This window comes from Myotis daubentonii, chromosome 3, assembly GCF_963259705.1.
Source record: "Myotis daubentonii chromosome 3, mMyoDau2.1, whole genome shotgun sequence".
Classification (NCBI taxonomy): Eukaryota; Metazoa; Chordata; class Mammalia; order Chiroptera; family Vespertilionidae; genus Myotis; species Myotis daubentonii.
The window spans coordinates 115,566,538-115,587,689 of NC_081842.1; the positions used below are offsets into that span (position 1 = coordinate 115,566,538).

The 21,152-nt window shown below is 42.6% G+C and overlaps 1 protein-coding gene across 2 annotated transcripts in view; it reads left to right on the forward strand.

The window, feature by feature from the left end:
- Window positions 1-21,152, forward strand: part of PCOLCE2 (procollagen C-endopeptidase enhancer 2) — a 123,080-nt gene that overhangs the window by 72,763 nt on the left and 29,165 nt on the right. The window lies entirely within an intron of this gene.

A 21,152-nucleotide genomic window follows, 5' to 3' on the forward strand; every position in this document is an offset into this window, starting at 1 on the left:
CCCCAGGCCAGGATCAAACCTGAAACCTGGGTTTGTAACCTGATTGGGAACCGAACCCAAAACCTTTTGGTGTATGGGATACTCCAACAAATTGAGCCACCCGGCTGGGGCTCAAAACTTATTTCTTATTCAATTGATGCGCTATGTTTTATTTTCTGAAAGATTTTATGTTGTTGTTTTGTTCATAAGTTCCTGGGTTCCATGACAGTGAGTAGGCAACCTTAATGAGTGTAGAGAGGCCTCCACAACCACATAACAGAAGCAGAGGTGGTGATGACTACAGGCAGATGCTGAGTCAGATGCATGGATATGTCACTACCCTGTAAAGGTGAGGTTGTGCCTCAGAGTGAAAGAGAAAGTTCTGATAAAAAAAAACTGGGGCCTACCTACTGGGGACCTAGACAAAGAAAACAGAAATCTTACAACAGATCCAGGTGATTTTACCTGATCAGGTCCTGTCCTGGATCTTATAGCTCCTCTTCATGTTGTTGTTCAGATTTTGGTGAGTGAACCCGAAAGGTACTTATCCGAACATTTATGGAGCCAAGAGCTCTGCCACTTACTAGCTGCATGACACTGGGCACATTACTTACCTGTAAGATATTTGATGCAAGATATCTCACACCTTGGTATACAATAGTAGGAAAGCGACAATTGAAACAACTATAGCTTGCCATCAAAGTCACCAAAGTAAACACCCTTTCCTACTCTTAAACAGAATTAGGTTATATGCACCGCCTGCTTTTACATATGTTTATGGTTTCCACAGACAAGCTTGAGTTAAAGGAAGGTTCATTTTCAGTTTCAATTCATTTATATTTAAGTCCAATAATAATTTTAAAATTTTAATGCATTCAAGTTAGTTATAATTAAACATTAGTATATCTGAATTTGGCTTTATAGATGAATGTGTTGGAGAAAAGCCCATTTCTAAGCTCCTAAAGAGTCCCTTATATTCTTTTTCTGTTCTGCTGGAACAAATTACCACAAACTGATTGGCTTAAAACAACATATTTGTTCTCTTATATCCTGGAGGTGAAAAGTCTGGAATCAGTTTCACTGGGCTCAAATCAAACTGTCAGCAGCGTGTTTTCTTCTGGAAGTGCTGCCAGACAGGGGACCTGGCTGTGGGCAGGTCTCCCTAGGGCTGGCCAGTAATGTGTGCGTTCTTGACTTCGTGCAGGAAAGGTTTCACAGCACGGATCCAGGTGATTATGAGGAAACATTTATTAAAGCTGGGGACAATGAAATAAGGAAGAGCTTAGCATAGAAGGAGCAACAGGAGAGCCCAGGCTGGGCTGCCTTAATTCTCTGGAAAGTCAGAGAAAAGGGGGCCTTGGGGCCAGGGCCAGGGGGGTTCCTGGGATGAACTTCCACTGCCCATTGCTGCCCTGGTTGCAAGTCTCTTAGGATCCTTTAGGGTTTAGGAGATATGTGTCTGGTGGGGAGAAGAGGGGAAAGGGAAGAACGGTGGCTGCTCCCAGAGGGAGAGCACTCGCTTTCTCCTTTGTCTTGAGGGCTTTTATCTCTTTCTCACAGGTGGGAATCTTAGGGGAGGTCTCCGGGGAAGCAGCAGAATATTCATCAGTTTTCCAGGTGTGCTCCTCCAGGGCCGTGGTCTCCACGGATTGGTCAGTGTCAGAGCAGGGGGTTGTTAGTCATTAAAGCTGGTCCTGGTGTCGCTCACCTGGTTTTGCAGCTTTTATGGGTCTGGAGCTGAAATATGGCTGAGGCCTAGACGTTATCTCTAAGGAGGTGACCTTCTGTATCTGCTATAAATTGCTCTGCAGTTTGCTCAGCTCTCTGTCTCAGTTTCCCCATTTCACGTGCTCTGGCTTCCTGGCCTGTCTTGGGAACTTGAAAGAGAATTGCCTTTTTTCAGCTTCTGAAGGCTGCTGGCAAACTTTGTCTTTAAGGCACATCATCCTATCTTGGCTTCTGTCATCATATTTTCTTCTCCTCCATGGCAGTCAGACCTTCCTCTTATGAGGGTACTTGTGGTTACATTCAGGGCCCACCTACATAGTCTAGGATGCTCTCCCCTTCTCAAGATCCTTAATTTAACCTTCTCTGCAAAGTCCCTTTGCATATGAAGTAACATTCATAAGTTCCAGGAATTAGAATGTGGACACTTTAGGAGCCATTATTCAGCCAATCACACCCTTGCTGATTCAGCCAGTCTTTTCCTCTAGATCAGCGGTTCTCAACCTGTGGGTCGCGACCCCTTTGGGGGTCGAACGACCTTTTCACAGGGGTCGCCTAAGACCATCAGAAAAACACATATATAATTACATATTGTTTTTGTGATTAATCACTACACTTTACTTATGTTCAATTTGTAACAATGAAATTGGGGGTCACCACAACATGAGGAACTGTATTAAAGGGTCATGGCATTAGGAAGGTTGAGAACCACTGCTCTAGATCCTCCTTCTGAGCTCCTTTTTTCCTCCCTTGAAATTCCCCTTTACCCAGTAGTCCTCTTTTTCTCCATCTTCAGTTCTGCCTTTTTTTGTTCCTTCCCCATAACCTATAAATTTAAGTTCTCCCAAATTAAAAAACAACTCCCTCTTGACTCTATCCTGCTCTAGCTTCTTCTGCCATGTTTTTTCTTTATATACAACTGTTTTTAAAAATAATTTCATTTAATTTTCTAGCAATATGGCAAAGAAGCTAGGTTTAAAGCATTGCTGAGTTGGCAAAAAATAAAAGAAATCATCTGAGGTAACAAAAAAATGACGAAAAGCCCAAATATGGAGAGAGAAACAAGTATGTGCAGGTGGCAGCTTTCTTCGGTATTTGTGCCAGTCTTTGATGACCTAGAACTTCATTCTTTACAGGCCATGCTTGGGAACAGAGGATAGAGCTCAGGGTCCAGGCAAGGGGGGAGTTTTGATCAAAGACCATAAGGGACCTACAGAAAGTGACACCAATGTGAGTGAACTAACTTTCCCTATAACCCATGGGTGTTAGTAAGGAACATCCGCAGTTTTGGCCTTAGCTTTTGGTAAAGGGATGAAGAGGTAGTTCCTTATGAGAATTCCTAACCAAAAAGCAGTCCACAGATGAGTCTAAGGTTACAATTTACACTAAATGCACTCAAGAATTTAATTTATAAAGTTTCTGAGTTGGTAGTGCCGACAGAAGCTGACAGAAGAAAATATAAATTCTCCTTGGAAGAATGCATCTTAAGAATACCTATAGAAAAAAATGGCAGCCAAAATGGCAGACGTGTCCTGAGCCTTATCTCAGAGCAGATAGAAAAAGCATCTAAATTGAATAACATCCAGCTGGAATTGGTGAAGTAGAAACAGCTGGTGAGACAGTTTCAGTTGGGAAGGGCAGAGGACACTCAGAAAATGGTAGAATTGGAGATCTGGGCTGGAGAGAGTTTTGAGACCTCCAAACAAAGAGGGTAAAAAGGAAGCTGCACGGCACTAAGTCTGTGTCCCTCTGACTGTGGAAAGGAAGTCTACAGGACTGTTAGTGGCAGGGGATTATAGATCTAAATCCACAGCCAGAAGAGGCTGAGCCCAGAGGGGGAAGCCTGAAGAACTGCCCAAGCTGTGTGGTGCCAGGGGGAGAGAAACTCACAATGGCGAAGCTCTTTTCCCTATTCTTGGTCTATGCTTTTATTCACTAAACTCAGTTCATAGGAACTTTCAAATAAAAACACCCGTGACTGAGGTGCAGGTGGACTTGTGGAGTCTAGGGAGTCTAGGGAGAGGCTGTGGAGAAGAGCAGGTTGGGGAGAAGTGACCAGGAGTCTGGCACTGGGACATTCCTGACACTCCAGACCTAAGCAGCCATTTTCTCCTGAAGAGCTAGCTCCTCCCAGAAGTCTCCAGGCAACCAATACAGCCACACCCAGACTACACCCTGAGTGGTACAAAGGACACAAAAAATCTGAATAGCCCCTAAGAGCCCTCAGGGACTGGGTTGAAGAGAGGCCCTTCAGTCCCGGAAAACAATACAGCAACCTCCCTAACTAAAGTTTTGTCAGAAATAGCCGCTTGAGAGATTAAGATTGACAGAGGCAGACAGGCTAAGTGGGCAGACTGGTCCCACCTGCTGGCAGTCAAGGCGGTGGAGATAAACACAAACAGAGGAGCGGTGGATCATGTGGAACTTCAACATGGTGTTGATTGCCTAACAGGAAACTGAGAAGTGTCAGACAGTACAGAAGCATGAGATCTTAAATCAGCCCCCATTGGGGCAGTAAAACTCAGCTGAAATGAACAACACTTCACTTTAAAAAAAATTATCTTTTATTTTAAAAAAATTTTTATTTTCTTTGTTTTTTGTTTGTTTATTTTTTTCACATTATTTTTTCTTCATTCTATTTTTTGTTATTTTATCTTATTTTTTAATTTTTAAATTTTTTTTCTTTCTCTTTTTTTCTTCTTTTCCACTCATCCTCTTTCTACCACCTCTATACTGAACTGAGGTCCTCCCCATATTCATTCAATTTCGTAATCTTATTTTCTATATATAATCTCTGCCTCTACAGACTGCCCCCACCCTCTTTTCTGAATGTTCGCTGTTTGCATTTTTTCATTTATCTTTTTTTCCTGTGGTGCTTTCTCCCCGCGTATATATGTTTTTTTGTTTGTTTGTTTTTTTTACTTTTTCTTCTTTTTCTTTTCTTTCTTACCATTTTTTCTTTCCTCAATATCATTTTTGCTCTCTTTTCTCTCCCCTAATTCTCTTTTCTCTGGTGGTCACTGTTGTTGGGGTTATTGGTGTCTTGAGTATATTCATGTTTTGTTCCCCTGTATCGTGTTTTATCAAGTTGTATTTTGTGCTGTTTGGTCAATGTGGTAGAGAGCGAGCCACATAACCAGACATCCTGAAAGGAGACTCCATTCACAAACAGGACAATAACACTCAAATTTCAACTACACCAAGAAAACCCAAATTGCCCAAGTAGGAGGCAACCCTAGATGTCCCAGCCCAGAAGACCAGAGAGATTGCACCATTGGGTCCTGTAAAACATCTACTATATAAGACAAATTCAAAAAATCTAGGTGGCATAGCAGTGATCTGATCTGTTTCTTTGAATCACAAAGAAACAGGAAAAATGGGGAGACAAAGAAACAACCCCCCCCCCCATTCGAAAGAAGAGGAAGAATCACCAGAAAAGGAAATAAATGAAATGGGGCCAAGCAATTTGTCAGAGAAAGAATTCAGAGCAATGGTTATAAGGACAGTGAAAAAGATGGAACACAAATTCAACAACATGCATAAAAGTCAAGAAGAAATGAAGAAGAATTAAGAGGAAGTGAAGAATGATGTAGCCACAATAAAGAACACAATGGAAAGTTTCAACAGTAGACTAGAAGAAGCTGAGGACCGCATTAGTGAATTAGAAGACAAGGTAGATAAAACCATCCAACCACAGCAGCAAATGGAAAGAAAACTTAAAAAGAAGGAGGAGGGCATAAGAGAGCTTTGGGACAACATGAAACGAAACAACATCTGCATAATAGTGGTGCCAGAAGAAGAGGAAGTGGAATGAGGAATAGAAAACCTGTTTGAAGAAATAATGACAGAAAACTTCCCTGATATTGGGAAGAAAAAACTCACACAAGTCCAGAAAGCTCACAGAGTCCCAAACAAGATGAACCCAAAAAGAACAACACCAAGACACATCCACGAAAAAGCAAGAATCTTAAAGGCTGCCAGAGAGAGACAGAAAGTTACCTATAAGGGATCTCCCCTTAGATTATCAAATTATTTCTCAACAGAAACACATCAGGCCAGAAGGGAATAGAATAAAATATACAAAGTGATGCAAAGCAAGGGACTGAATCCAAAAATACTATACCTGGTGAAGTATAGTATAGGTGAAATCAGGAGCTTCACAGACAAAAAAGGGCTAAGGGAATTTATTACCACCAAGCCAGCAATGCAATAAATGCTAAAGGGACTTCTGTAAAAAAGAAGAAACATAAAGGGAAGAAGGAACATAGGCACAAAGAATAAAAATGGCAACAAACAAGTACCTATCAATAATAACCTTAAATGTAAATGGATAAAATGCTCCAATCAAAAGACATAAGGTAGCTGAATGGATAAGAAAACATGACCCATATATTTTCTGTCTACAAGAGACCCACCTCAGAACAAAGGACTCACACAGACTGATAGTGAAGAGTTTGGAAAAAAAATTTTAGGCAAATGGAAATGAGAATAAAGCTGGGGTAGCAATACTTATATCTGACAAAATAGACCTCAAAGTGAAGGTTATAATAAGAGATAAGGAGGGTCACTTCATAATACTAAAGGGAGCAATTCAACAAGAGGATATAACTCTGGTAAACATATATGCACCAAATACAGGAGCACCCAGATACATGAAAAAGCTTCTGGAAGATATCAAGGGAGACATTGACAGCAATACAATCATAGTAGGGGACTTTAATACCCCATTGACACCACTGGATAAATCCTTTAAACAAAAAATCAGCAAAGAAACAGCAATCCTAAATGACTCACTAGATCAGATGGACTTAATTGACATCTTCAGAACATTTCACCCCAAAGCTACAGAATATACAATCTTCTCCAGTGCACACAAGACATTTTCAAGATAATATACCACATATTAGGACACAGGCAGAGTCTCTTCAAATTCAAGAAGATAGAAATCATATCAAGCATCTTCTCAGATCACAATGGCATAAAATTAGAATTCAACTATAATAAAAACAATGAAAAAAATTCAACCCTTGGAAGCTAAAAAGCATACTATCTATATATATAAAAGCCTAAGTGACCATCATAACCGAAACAACCAAACAGACAACCGAACAGGCTGTGTGGGGCGACCAGGCCAGTGGGGGGTTAGTGAGGGCCGACCAAATGACTGAGCAGCAGGCTGTGTGGGACAACCATGCCAGCAGGGAGGGTAGTTGGGGGTGACCAGGCTGGCAGAGGGGAAAGTTGGGGGGGACCAGTCCCACAAGGGGGCAGTTAAGGGTAATCAGACAGGCAGGCAGTGAGCAGTTAGGAGCCAAAGGTCCTGGATTGTGAGAGGGATGTCCGACTGCTGGTTTATGCCCAGTCCCCATGATCAGGCCTAAACCAGCAGTCAGACATCCCCCAAGGGGTCCTGTATTGGAGAGTGTTCCAGATGGGCTGAGGGGACCCCCTCCATGCACGAATTTCGTGCACCAGGCCTCTAGTTAAACAATGATTGGTTTACCAAAGAGATAAAAGAAGAAATAAAAAGCATCTTGGAAACAAATGACAAGGAAAACACAACAATCCAAACTCTATGGGACACAGTAAAAGCAGTCCTGAGAGGGAAGTTCATAGCTCTACAGGCCTACCTTAAAAAAAAAGATAAAATGGTAATAAATTATCTAACCCTGCATCAGAAAGAATTAGAAAGAGAGCAACAGAGTAAGCAGAAGGAAGGAAATAATAAAGATCAGAGTGGAAATAAATGACATAGAGACCAAAAAAAAAACACACAATACAAAATATCAATGAAACCAAGAGCTGTTTCTTTGGAAGGATAAACAAGATTGATGAACCTCTAGCCAGGCTCACCAAGAAACAGAGAGAACACAAATAAACAAAACCAGAAACGAAAGAGGTGAAGTAACAACCAACCACACAGACATACAAAGGATTGTAAAAAAAATACTACAAACAACTCTAGTCCAACAAATTGGATAACCTTAATGAAATGGACATATTCCTAAAAAAATACAAGCTTCCAAAACTCAATCAGGAAGAATAAAAAAACTTGAATAGGCTGATAACTACTGATGAAATTGGAACAGTAATAATAATAAAAAAAAAAACTTCCAGCAAAGAAAAGCCCTGGACCAGACAGCTTCACATTGGGAGTTTTACCAAACATTCAAAAAAGAACTAAAACCTATTCTGCTCAGACTATTTCAAAAAATCCAAGAGGAAGGCACACTTCCATGCTCAATCTATGAAGCCAGAATTACCCTAATCCTAAAAACAAATAAAGACACTACAAAGATAGAGAATTACAGACCAATAACCCTGATGATCATAGATGCTAAAATTCTCAACAAAATTCTAGCAAATTGGATCCAGCATTACATTAGAAAGATCATACACCATGACCAAGTGGGATTTATTCCAGGGATGCAAGGCTGATACAATACCCACAAATCAATAAATGTGATTCATGACATAAACAAATTGAGAGGCAAAAATCACATAATCATATCAATTGTTGCAGAAAAGGCATTTGACAAAATCCAACATCCTTTCCTGATGAAAACTCTCAGCAACGTGGAAATAGAAGGATCAGACCTCAACAAAATAAAAGCCTTATATGACAAACCTATAGCCCACCTTATACTCAATGGCCAAAAAGTAAAACCATTTCCCCTAAGAACAGGAACAAGACAGGGATGTCCACTTTCACCACTCCTGTTAAACATAGTACTAGAAGCACTAGCCATAGCGATCAGACAAGAAAAAGAAATAAACGGCATCCAAATTTGAAAAGAAGAAATAAAACTGTCATTATTTGCAGATGACATGATATTGTACAGAGAAAACTCTACAGACTCCAATAAAAACATGATAGACTTAATAAATGAATTTGGCAATGTAGGAGGATACAAAATTAACACCCAGAAGTCTATGGCTTTTTTATACACCAATAATGAACTCACAGAAATAAAAACTAAAAAATAAAAATAAAAAATAAAAATCTCATTTACCATTGCAACAAAAAAAATTATGATACCAGGAATAAACTTAACCAAGGAGGTAAAGAACTTGTACTCAGAAAATTACAAGACACTGAAAAAAGAGATAGAGGAAGACATAAACAAATGGAAGAATATACTGTGTTCATGGATTGGTAGAATCAACATCATTAAAATGTCCATACTACCAAAGCAATCTATAGATTCAGTGCAATTCCCATTAAAATACCAATGGCATATTTCAAAAACTTAGAATAAACTCTCCAAAAATTCATCTAGAATAAAAAAAAAGACCCTGAATAGCTGCAGCAACCTGAGAAAGAACAACGACGTTGGAGGGATCACAATATCAGATATCAAGTTATATTACCAATCCACAGTTCTCAAAACTGCCTGGTACTGGCACAAGAACACACATATAGACCATTGGAACAGAACAGAGAACCCAGAGATGGACCCAAGTCATTATGCTCAATTAATATTTGACATATGCACAAGCATACAATGGAGTCAAGACAGTGTCTTCAATAAATAGTGTTGGGAAAATTGGACAGATACATGCAAAAAAGTGAAACTAGACTGTGGAAAGCGACTACAGTGTTTGGACAGGATCAAGCCTCGGTCTGACTTGTGGCAAAGCCACATACAAGTCCCAGCTTGAAGGGCAAAGCCCTCCCAGCACAATTATAGCTAAAAGGCAATGGTTATAAGTTTGACCTTATAGTCTGACCCTGCAGTCCTAGGTAGCTAAGGGATGTGGGCTGAAGGCAGTGGAGGGAAGAGCGGGGAAGGGGGGCTCGGAGGTGCAGCAAGTGCTGCCTAAACAAAGTTTGATAGAGAATGGTAACAACAGGAAAGAAGCAGATTTGAAATTTGCAAGAACATTGTAAACATCTTGCCCTTGTTTTGCTTTGTGTGATCTGACTATAAAATAAAGATTCTGCTTACAGGCAGGGTCGCTGTTTCCTCATCCAGGCACAGTGATCTACCTGGCCCCAACTGTATTCTCTTGTCTGTTTTCTTTAATCCTTCAATGCCCCTTCTCAGGTTCACCACTGGCCTTGGTGGACGCGGTTCACTAGACCACCAACTTACACCATACACAAAAATAAACTCAAAATGGATAAAGGACTTAAATGTAAGATGGGAAACCATAAAAATCCTAGAAGAAGCCATAGGCAGCAACACAGCAGACACTTGTCGTAGCGATATCTTTATTAATACAGTTCCTAGGGCAATGGAAACTAGGAGAAAATTAAAAAATGAGACTACATCAAAATAAAAAGCTTCTACATAGCAAAAGAAACCATCAACAAAATAACAAGAAAGCCCACTGCATAGGAGAACATATTTGCCAATGTTACGTCCATTAAAGGTTTAATCTCCAACATTTATAGGGAAGTCATACAACTTAACAAAAGGAAGATAAACAATCCAGTCATAAAATGGGCAAAGGACCTGAATAGATACTTTTTGAAGGAGGACATACAGAAGGCCAAGGGACATGAAAACATGCTCAGAGTCACTACTCATTCAAGAGATGCAAATTAAAACAACAATAAGGTACTATCTCACACCTGTCAGAATGGGTATCATCAACAAATGACAAGAGCTGGCGAGGATGCGGAGAAAAGGGAAACCTCTTGCACTGCTGGTGGGAATGCAGACTGGTTCAGCCACTGTGGAGATCAGTATGGAGTTTCCTCAAAAAACTAAAAATGGAACTCCCATTTGACCCAGTGATCCCACTTCAAGGAATATATCATAAGAAACCAGAAACACCAATCAGAAAGGATATATGCACCCCTATGTTCATAGCAGCACAATTTACAATAGCTAAGATTTGAAAACAGTCTAAGTGCCCATCAGCAAATGAGTGGATTAGAAAACTGTGGTACATCTACAATGGAATACTGCACTGCTATAAAAAAGAAGAAATTTTTACCATGTGCAACAGCATGGATGGAACTGGAGAGAATTATGCTACGCGAAATAAGCCAGTCAGAGAAAGATAAATATCACATGATCTAACTCATTTGTAGAATATAATGAACAACATAAACTGATGAACAAAAATAGAACCAGACACATAGAAGCATCTAACAGACTGTCCAACTTATAAGGGAAGGCGGGGGTGAGGGGGTAAGAGATCAACCACAGGATTTATATGCATGCTTATGAGCATAGCCAATGGACACAGACAGTAGAGTGGTGAGGGCATGTACTAGGAGGTGGGATCATTGGGGGAGAGGTCAATGGGGGGAAAGGTAGATTCATGTAATACTTTAAACAATAAAGAATTTAAATTTTTAAAAAAGAATACCTAGAAGTAAAGTTTTAAGAAACATAGGTTCTCAATAAAAAACACAAAGCAACAAGGAAAAGCCAACATAATCAATAATCAGCAGAAATAAGCAGTATAGTCAGACCCGCAGAGGCATTTATAAAAAGTATGAGACAGAATGTGAAATGTGTATGCTTAAAGAAATATGTCAACCAAATACACAGTGCAGACTATTCAAAATATGACTAAGAAACAAGAGACTTTCAGAAATGTTTAAACAGATTTAACAAAGAGCCTAAGAGAATTTTTAGAACTGAGACATATAATAATTTAAACAAAAAACTTAATGTGCGTGTTAAATTACGGATAAGACATAGCTCCAGAAAGAATTAGGGAACTGAGAAATAGACGTGAGATAATTAACTAGAATGTAGCACAGACAGATAGATGGAGAAGAAGTGTTCAGACGCTAGACTGGAAGGACCTCACATATTTAACACACATGTAATCAGTTCTTTAATAGAAAATAGAGAATGTAGGAAATGTAATGTTTGAAGAAATAATAGCTGAGACTTTTCCAATGTGGATGAAATATATCAATCATCAAATTAAAAACTAAAGAAATCCTAAGCAACATATATATAATACTAGAGGCCCAATGCATGAAATTCATTCATGGGCAGGGTCCCTAGGCCTGGTGGGCAATCAGGGCCAATTTGTGGGGCAATTGGGGGGTCCCGCTGGCACCTACCTTGGCTGGCCTGGGTTCTGCAGGCGGAGGACAGCTCCTGCATTGAGCGTCTGCCCCCTGGTGGCAGTGCATGTCATATTGACCGGTCGTTCCACCGTTTGGTCGATTTGCATATTAGGCTTTTATTATATAGGACTAGGGGCCCAGTGCACGAATTCGTGCACCTTGAAAGGAACTGTGGGCCACTAGGCTGCAGTGGACATAGGGGTGGGTCTTGACCCATCTTCTGTGCCCCTGCCCTGCCCTTCCTGCTGTGGTCCCCAGTTTCCTGTCTGTTGGCAGCCCCGCTCCCACCACTGTTGCTCCCATGTGCTGATGGCCCCAGCCCCACTTGCACCCGCTGATAGCGCAGAGTGATTGGGGCTGTTTCCAGCAGTGGGTGTGAGCAGGGCCGACACCATCAGCAAGTGTGAGCAGCTGTTGCTGCCCCAATTGCCCCTCAGGAGCGGGGGGGAGGGGGGGGAGGGGTGGAGAAACCCTGAGGGGCGATCTGGGTCAGCAGCCACCACTCGCACCCACTAACGGCCCTGAACGATCGAGGCCAGCATCAGGTGCTGGCAGTGGGTGCAGGTGCCAGGCAGGACTGGGGCATGCAGGAGCAAACAATTTTCAGTAACCACTCGAGGCTCGCCCTGATGACAACTGGTGACCCACCTTGGTCTGGCGCCCCCACTCACCTGCTCCACCATCTCACTGCAACCACTGCCCACCATGTTCCACTCTCTGCTGCCTGCTGCTGACACCTGCCATGTTCCATGCGTGCCCCCTGGTGGTCGGCACACATAATAGCGACCAGTTGTTCAGTTCCGCCATTTAGCCTATTTGCATATTAGGGTTTTATATATATATAGACTAGAGGCCTGGTGCACGAACATTCGTCCCCTGGAGGGGGGTGTCTCTCAGCCCAGCCTGACCCCTCTCACAGTTCCTCGCATAGTCCAGGAGCCCTCAGGGGATGTCCTACTGATGGCTTAGTCCCACTCTCTATGGAGAGTGGACCTAAGCTGCAGTCTGGCCTCCCTCTGCAGGAGGCGACTGGGCTAATCAGGGGAAGGTGCCTCCTCCATCACCCCATCTCTGCTGCTTCCTCTGGCCTCCCTCTGTGGGAGGTGACCAGGCTGATCAGGGAAAGGTGCTGCCCCCATCACCCCGCTCCTGCTGCCACTGCCAGCCATCACGGCTGTGTGGCCTGAGACCCGGGCCTTGCAGCCGCCAGCACTCACAGTTGCCTGAGCCCCGGGCCTCGCAGCTGGCCGGGCTCATAGCTGCCTGAGCCCACCGCTGCCTGAGCCCCGGTCTTGCAGCCGCCAGGACTCACAGTTGCCTGAGCCCCGGGCCTTGCAGCTGCCAGGGCTCACAGCTGCCTGAGCCCCGGCCTTGCAGCCACTGGGACTCACAGTTGCCTGAACCCTAGGCCTCGCAGCTGCTGGGGCTCATGGCTGCCTGAGCCCCGGGCCTTGCAGCCACTGTGGCTTTGTCTGGATGGACGTCCGGATGAACGTCTGGAAGACGTCTGCTCTAATTAGTATATTACCCTTTTATTAGTATAGATACCCATTCCTATGTGTATTGTAGTGAAACCACAGTACAGAAGAGAGGGATATTAAAAACAACCAGAACAAAAGGCATGTTATCACAAAGGAAAGACACATAACTTAATAACTAACTTCTCAACAGCAATAGTGGAAGTTAGAAGATGTTAGAAGAATGTCTTCAAAGTACTGAGACAAAGTAACTATTAAACTTGGATTGTGAAAAACCTCTTTTGTGAATGTGGGTGAAATCAACACCTTTTCAGTTAAACAAGAGCTGAGAGAGTTTACTTCCAACATATCCTAACCAAAGAAACTTCATTATGTACTTCAGGCAGGAAGATAATGGTCACAGAATAAAGGGTGCAGCAGGAAACAATGGACAAAGGTATTGGTCATAAGTATTGAAGGGTTCTGAGTTCCTTGTATTATTTGACAATAAGATGAATATATTATTCAACTTTATAATTTGTTAAAGTAAATAGGGATGTTAAATTTAGAGTAACCTCTAGAAAAAGTAGAAGTCTTTAACTTCCAAAACACTGGAGAAAAAACATGAAATGAGAAAAAAAGTTAGATCCAAAAGAAAAGGGAAAAAAGGAAACATAAAAAAGGTAGGCCAAATAAAAGGCACAAAATGGGATGGTAGAAATATCTCCAGATATATTTGTAACCAATGTAAATACAAATGGATCAAATCATTAATGGAAAGGTAAAGATTGTTAGACTGGATAACAGCAGAATCCAGTCATGTGCTATTTATAAGACATTAAAAAAAAACAAGAAGAGAGCATTTGAAAATAAAATAATAGAAAAAGATATTGGAAAAACACTTATTGAAGAAAACTGGCATAGCTTTATTGATGTCAAGACAAAGTAGATTTGGGGCAGATAGCATTACTAGGAATAGTTACTATCCTAGCTAATAAAAGACAAAAAGGGTAATTAACCATACCTCCGCTACGCTTCCTATTGGCTAATCACCAAGATATGCAAATTAACTGCCAACAAAGATGGCGGCCAGCAGCCACACAGCTGAAGCGAGCAGGAGGTTTGCTTGCTCCAGTGATGGAGGAAGCCAAGGTTCCTCGCCTGCTGCGGCCCGCTCTAAGCTCCGAAAGCAACAGCTCCAAAAGCAACAAAGTTTCAATTATAGAAGCCAAACAAACCCCAGATACCTGCTTTCAGCCAGCTGCGGCCTCAGAGCTGGAGCAAGCAGGATGGCAACAAAGTTTCCATAATAGAAGGTAAATAAATCCCAGAATTTTTTTAAAAAAGGAAAAAAACAGAGACTGGGAGCTTCAGTTGCCGGCCAGCTTTCAGTGTATATAAAATACTTCTCTTTATTTTTTATAAATATATTTTTTATTGATTAAGATATTACATATGTGTCCTTATCCCCACGTTGCCCCCTACACCCCCCCTCCCGCTCATGCCCTCACCCCACCCCCACCCCCCCATTGTCCGTGTCCATTGGTTAGGCCTATATGCTTGCATATAAGTCCTTTGGTTGATCTTCCCCCCTTCCCCCCACCCTCCCCTACCTTCCCTCCAAGGCCCGACAGTCCAATCAATGCCTCTCCGTCTCTGGATCAGTCCTTGTTCATCAGTTTATGTTGTTCATTATATTCCACAAATGAGTGAGATCATGTGGTATTTATCCGCTCTCCAGTTCCATCCATGCTGTGGCAAATGGTAAGAGTTCCTTTTTCTTCTTCCTCTTCTTAAAGAATACCTTTCAGCATTTCATATAATGCTGGTTTGGTGGTGATGAACTCCTTTAGCTTTTTCTAATCTGTGAAGCTCTTTATCTGACCTTCGGTTCTGAATGATAGCTTTGCTGGATAAAGTAATCTTGGTTGTAGGTTATTGGCATTCATCACTTTGAATATTTCTTGCCACTCTCTTCTGGCCTGCATGGTTTCTGTTGAGAAATCAGCTGACAGTCATATGGTTACTCCCTTGTAGGTAACTGACTGTCTTTCTCTTGCTGCTTTTAAGATTCTCTCTTTGTCTTTTGCTCTTGGCATTTTAATTATGATGTGTCTTGGTGTGGTCCTCTTTGGATTCCTTTTGTTTTGGGTTCTCTGTGCTTCCTGGACTTGTAAGTCTATTTCTTTGACCAGGTAGGGGAAGTTTTCTGTCATTATTTCTTCAAATATGTTTTTAATATCTTGCCCTCTCTCTTCTTCTGCTACCCCTATAATTCTGATGTTGGTATGCTTGAAGTTGTCCCAGAGGCTCCTTACACTATCTTCATATTTTTGGAATCTTTTTTCTTTTTCGGTTGGGTATTTTTTGTTCCTTTGTATTTCAAATCTTTGACTTGATTCTTGGGATCCTTTGGTCTCCTGTTGGATCTCTGTATATTATTCTTTATTTCAGTCAGTGTATGCTTAATTTCTAGTTGGTCTTTTTTCATATCCTCCAGGGTCTCACTAAATTTATTGGCGTTTTCCTTAAAATTCTTGAAAAACCTTATAAACGTGGTTTTGAACTCTATATTCAATCGTTTGCTTTCCTTCATTTCTGTCATTTGTGACCTGTTTCTTTGTCTCCGCATTTTTTATGCTTCCCTGTGTTGGTAGAGTGGTTTTGTGTGCTAGGTGTCCTGTAGGGCCCAGTGCTCAGCCTCCCCAGTTACCTGAGGTGGACACTCTTGGTGCACCCCCTTGTGGGCTTTGTGCACAGTCTTGTTGTAGTTATGCCTTTATTGTTGTAGGATCACTGGGAGGAATTGACCTCCAGGCCAATTGGCTGTGAGAATCAGCTGTGTCTGCAGTGGGAGAACTTCTGTGCTGAAGACACCCTTCTGGGGCAAGACTTGCTTCAGTGGGGCTTTGGTGCTCACTGAGTCTGCGCCCTGAGTGTGTCCCTTATGGATCTGAGGAGTTGTAATCTGGATGGTCCCCCTCTGACCACTGGGTACACTGGCTCTTGGATCTAAGGAGGTGCTAATTTAGCCTCTGCCTGAGGTTACCCAGGATAAGCTACGAAGAGATATGCAGATTCCCCTTCCTTTTTTGGAGTTTGGAGGTGCCCTGATGAGGCCCAGCTGTGAAGCAATGCAAGCTGCTGTGGGGCCTTGGGCCTTCTCTTGGATGTTCTGGGTCTGTCTGGCTCAGCTGCAATTTGTTAGGTAATTTTGAGGTTGCAAAGGGCCAGGGCATGCATATGCAAAAGCCTCTGCCACAGCCTGGGTGGGGCGGGGTCTCAGGGAATCAAAGGGCGGAGCAAGCAGCTATGGCTGGTCCTCAGCCCTGCCTTAAGGGGCCTCGCGTCTCAGTATCCCGATAATTGCTGCAAACACCTCTGAGGGAAAGCCGCCCTCAAGTTCAGAGTTCTGCCTGCTGCCAGACAGTCCAGTTTCTCCCCGTATGAGTCCTGGGTCCCCAGAGACTTCCCGGAACTGGAGTTCAGAGCAGTCGGGAGCTTGTGACTCCCTCCTGATTCAAAAAGACAGCCGCATCCTCAGGTACCAGCCCCTTTCCGCGCGCGTGCCCGAGCCTCTGTACCTTGGCACTTTACTTCCGCAGCTCCTCTGAGTCTCAGTGTCCTTTTTTCTTTTCTTCTAGTTTTAGAATTTACACTCAGCAGCCTTCCTGTAGTTCTGGATGATGTCCGTTTTGTCTTTTTGTTGTATTTTTGAAGTTGTTGTGGGAGGCAGCAATTTCCCAGTGTTTACCTATGCCGCTATCTTAGTTTCTCCAAAACACTTCTCTTTAAATAATTGACAGATTAACTGTGAATTTCAGAAAGATGGGAAATTCGGATATTGAAGATTAAAAAAATAATTAATAGGCTTGTTCTAATGGACAGAGAACATTGTATCCAACAACAGGGGAAAATGCAGAAAATGGCTCTCAGCCCCTCACCCAGACTGGCCAGGCACCCAAGTGGGGACCCCTACTCTGAAGGGGGTGTGGCCAGCCTGAAATCAGCCATCAGCCCCTCATCCAGGCTGGCCAGGCACCCCAGTGGGAACCCCCACCCTGAAGGGGGTGTGACCAGCTGCAAACACCCATCAGCCCCTCACCCAGGCTGACCAGGCACCGCAGCGGGACCCCCACCCTGATCCGGGACACCCTTCAGGGTGAACCAGCCAGTCCCCACCCGTACATCAGGCCTCTATCCTATATAGTAAAAGGGTAATATGCAAACTGACCCTAACAGCAGAAAGACTGGGAATGGCTGGTCACTATGACACACACTGACCACCAGGGGGAAGACGCTCAATGCAGGAGCTGCCTTCTTGTGGTCAGTGCACTCCCACATGGGGGAGCTCTGCTCAGCCACAAGCAAGGCTGATGGCTGCCAGTACAGCAGTGGTGGTGGGAGCCTCTCCTGCCTCCTAAGCAGTGCTAAAGATGTCCGACTGCAGCTTAGGTCTGCTCCCCGCTGGCAAGTGGACATCCCCCGAGGGCTGCTGGGCTGCCAGAGGATTGTCTGATTGCCAGCTTAGGCCCAATCCCCCAGGGAGCAGGCCTAAGCCAGCAAGTGGTCACCCCCGAGGGGTCCCAGACTGTGAGAGGGCACAGGCCAGGCTGAGGGACCCCTCTTCACCCCCCACCCCCCCGCATGCACAAATTTTTGTGCACTGGGCCTCTAGTATAATGATAAAAGGTACAATTCGTCAGAAGTTATAAACTTGCATGTATGTCAATAATGTGTAAAGCAAAAAAGTAAATGACTAAAAATTAAAAGATAGATCTACAAAGACCACTATTATACTAGGAGATTTTAAACACTTCTCTTTAAATAATTGACAGATTAACTGTGAATTACAGAAAGATGGGAAATTCGGATATTGAAGATTAAAAATATAATTAATAGGTTTGTTCTAATGGATAGAGAACATTGTATCCAACAACAGGGGAAAATACATTTTTCAAGTAAAAATGAACATGACTTGAGGTGGTGAACACACAATGCAATATACAGATGATGTATTATAGAATTGTACCTGGAACCTATATAATTTTATTAACTGTTGTGATCCCAATAAATTCAATAAACTTTAAAATAAAACAGCAATACAAATAGGATGCATAGCCAGCCTTTCTAGTGCCCAGAATTTAGACACTATACTTAATAGTAAAGGTTAGCTTTTGGTGAAGTTGATGGCAGTAGGTAAATGCCAGTATTCACCGCCTCCCACAACCATATCAATATTACAACTAAAATATAGAACAACCATCATTCAGAACTCCTGAAATCTGGCTGAATGGAAGTCCTACACCTAGAGAAGTAAAGAAGAAAACACATTGAGACTGGTAGGATGGGCAGAGACATGGAACTGGCTGATCTGACATCATGTGTGCCATTTTTTTAATCAGGAAGGAGATCTTCCCTGTGGAGTCCACTCATGAGAAGCAAGGGGTCCCAGCCCTACACCAGACCCCCAGCCCAGAATTTCAGAGCTGAGAAGTTCCTATAATTTCAGGCTGTAAAAACCAGCAGGGGTTGTGGCTGAGTGACACAGAGGCTTCAGGAGTACCAGGTCCTCTTAAAAGGCCTGCACACACAGTCTCACATCCTCTGAGCTTCAGCACTGGGCAACTTTGGGGGAATCCAGGGACATATGGGGAGGAATTGGATTGTCTGGCATCAGGGCAGGAACTCAGGGGTAGCTTTTTCCCAGATAGGGGTGCTCATAGGTGTCATTATTCCTGTGCTAGAACCTCCCCTGTCACAGGGCTGACTGGCAGCCATGTCTGAGTCTTCATCAGCCTGGCTCACACTGTTTGCTCAACACTGATGATTCTCTGAGACCCCTCCCAATCCAATTTGCAGCCCCATCCAAGCTGTTTGCAGCAGCTTTTTCATATGAATGGTCTGTCCTGGCTCAGGCTTCAGACTTTCCTAAAATCTCTCAAACAAGCTGCAGCTGGTGTCATCATGCCCCAAACCTATCAGTAAATGGCCCAAGACATGGCACTAGCACCAGCCTGCCTTGCTTCACAGCTGGACCTCGTCTAGGCAAAAATAGACTTACAAGTCCAGGAAGCAAAAGAGTCCCAAACAAGAGGAACCCAAAGAGGCCCACACCAAGCCATATCATAATTAAAATGCCAAGGATTAAAGACAAAGAGAGAATCTTAAAAGCAAGAGAAAAGCAGTTAGTTACCTACAAGGGAGCACCCATACAATTGACAGCTGATTTCTTTTTTTTTTTTATCTTTAATTTCTTTATTGGTTAAGGTATTACAAATGTGTCCTCATCCCCCTATTAACCCCCAACCTCCCCGCCCCGACTCATGCTCTCATCCCCCTGTTGTCCGTGTCCATTCGTTTGGCTTATATGCATGCATACAAGTCCTTTAGTTGATCTCTTCCCCTTAACCCCACCCTCCCCTACGTTCCCTCCGGGGATTGATAGTCTGATCACTGTTTCTCTGTCTTTGGATCTGTCCCTGTTCATCAGTCTATGTTTTTCTCTATTTCCACAAATAAGTGAGATCATGTGGTATTTATCTTTCTCTGACTGGCTTATTTACACTTAGCATAATGCTCTCCAGTTCCATCCATGCTTTTGCAAATGGCAAGAGTTCCTTCTTTTTTACCACAGCGTAGTATTCCATTTTGTAGATGTACCACAGTTTTTTAATCCACTCATCTGCTGATGGGCACTTAGGCTGTTTCCAAATCTTGGCTATGGTGAATTGAGCTGTTATGAACATAGGGGTACAAATATCCTTTCTGATTGGTGTTTCTGGCTTCTTGGGATATATAACTAGAAGTGCGATCACTGGGTCAAATGGGAGTTCCATTTTTAGTTTTTTGAGGAAACTCCATACTGTCTTCCACAGTGGCTGCACCAGTCTGCATTCCCACCAGCAGTGCACGAGTGCTCCTTTTTCTCCACATCCTCTCCAACACTTGTTGTTTGTTGATTTGTTGATTATAGCCATTCTGGCAGGTGTGAGATGATACCTCATTGTTTTGATTTGCATTTCTCATATAATTAGTGACTTTGAGCATTTTTTCGTATGTCTTTCGGCCTCCTGTATGTCCTCTTTCGAAAAGTGTCTATCTAGGTCCATTGCCCATTTTTTGATTGGATTGTTTATCTTCCTTTTGTTAAGTTGCATGAATTCCCTGTAAATGTTGAAGATTAAACCCTTATCGGTGATATCATTGGCAAATATGTTCTCCCATGCAGTGGACCTTCTTGTTGTTTTGTTGATGGTTTCCTTTGCTGTGCAAAAGCTTTTTATTTTGATGTAGTCGCATTTGTTTATTTTCTCTTTAGTTTCCATTGCCCTAGGAGCAGTATCAGAGAAGACATTCCTTCAGCATATGTTTGCGATTTTGCTGACTGTGGATTCCTCTAGTGTTTTTATGGTTTCCTGTCTTATGTTTAAGTCTTTTATCCATTTTGAGTTTATTTTTGTGTATGGTGTGAGTTGGTGGTCTAGGTTCATCTTTTTGTATGTATCTGTCTAATTTTCCCAACACCATTTATTGAAGAGACTGTCTTGACTCCATTGTATGCTCTTGCCTCCTTTGTCAAATATTAATTGGGCATAGTGGTTTGGGTCAATTTCTGGGCTCTCTATTCTATTCCATTGATCTATATGTCTGTTCTTGTGCCAGTACCAGGCAGTTTTGAGAACAGTGGCTTTGTAATATAGGTTGATATCTGGTATTGAGATCCCTCCTACTTTGTTCTTCTTTCTCAGGATTGCTGCAGCTATTCGGGGTCTTTTTTTATTCCAGATGAATTTTTGGAACGATCGTTCTAGATCTGTGAAATATGCCATTGGTAATTTAATGGGGATTGCATTGAATCTATAGATTGCTTTGGGTAGTATGGACATTTTGATGATATTGATTCTATCAATCCATGAACACGGTATGTTCTTCGATCTATTTATGTC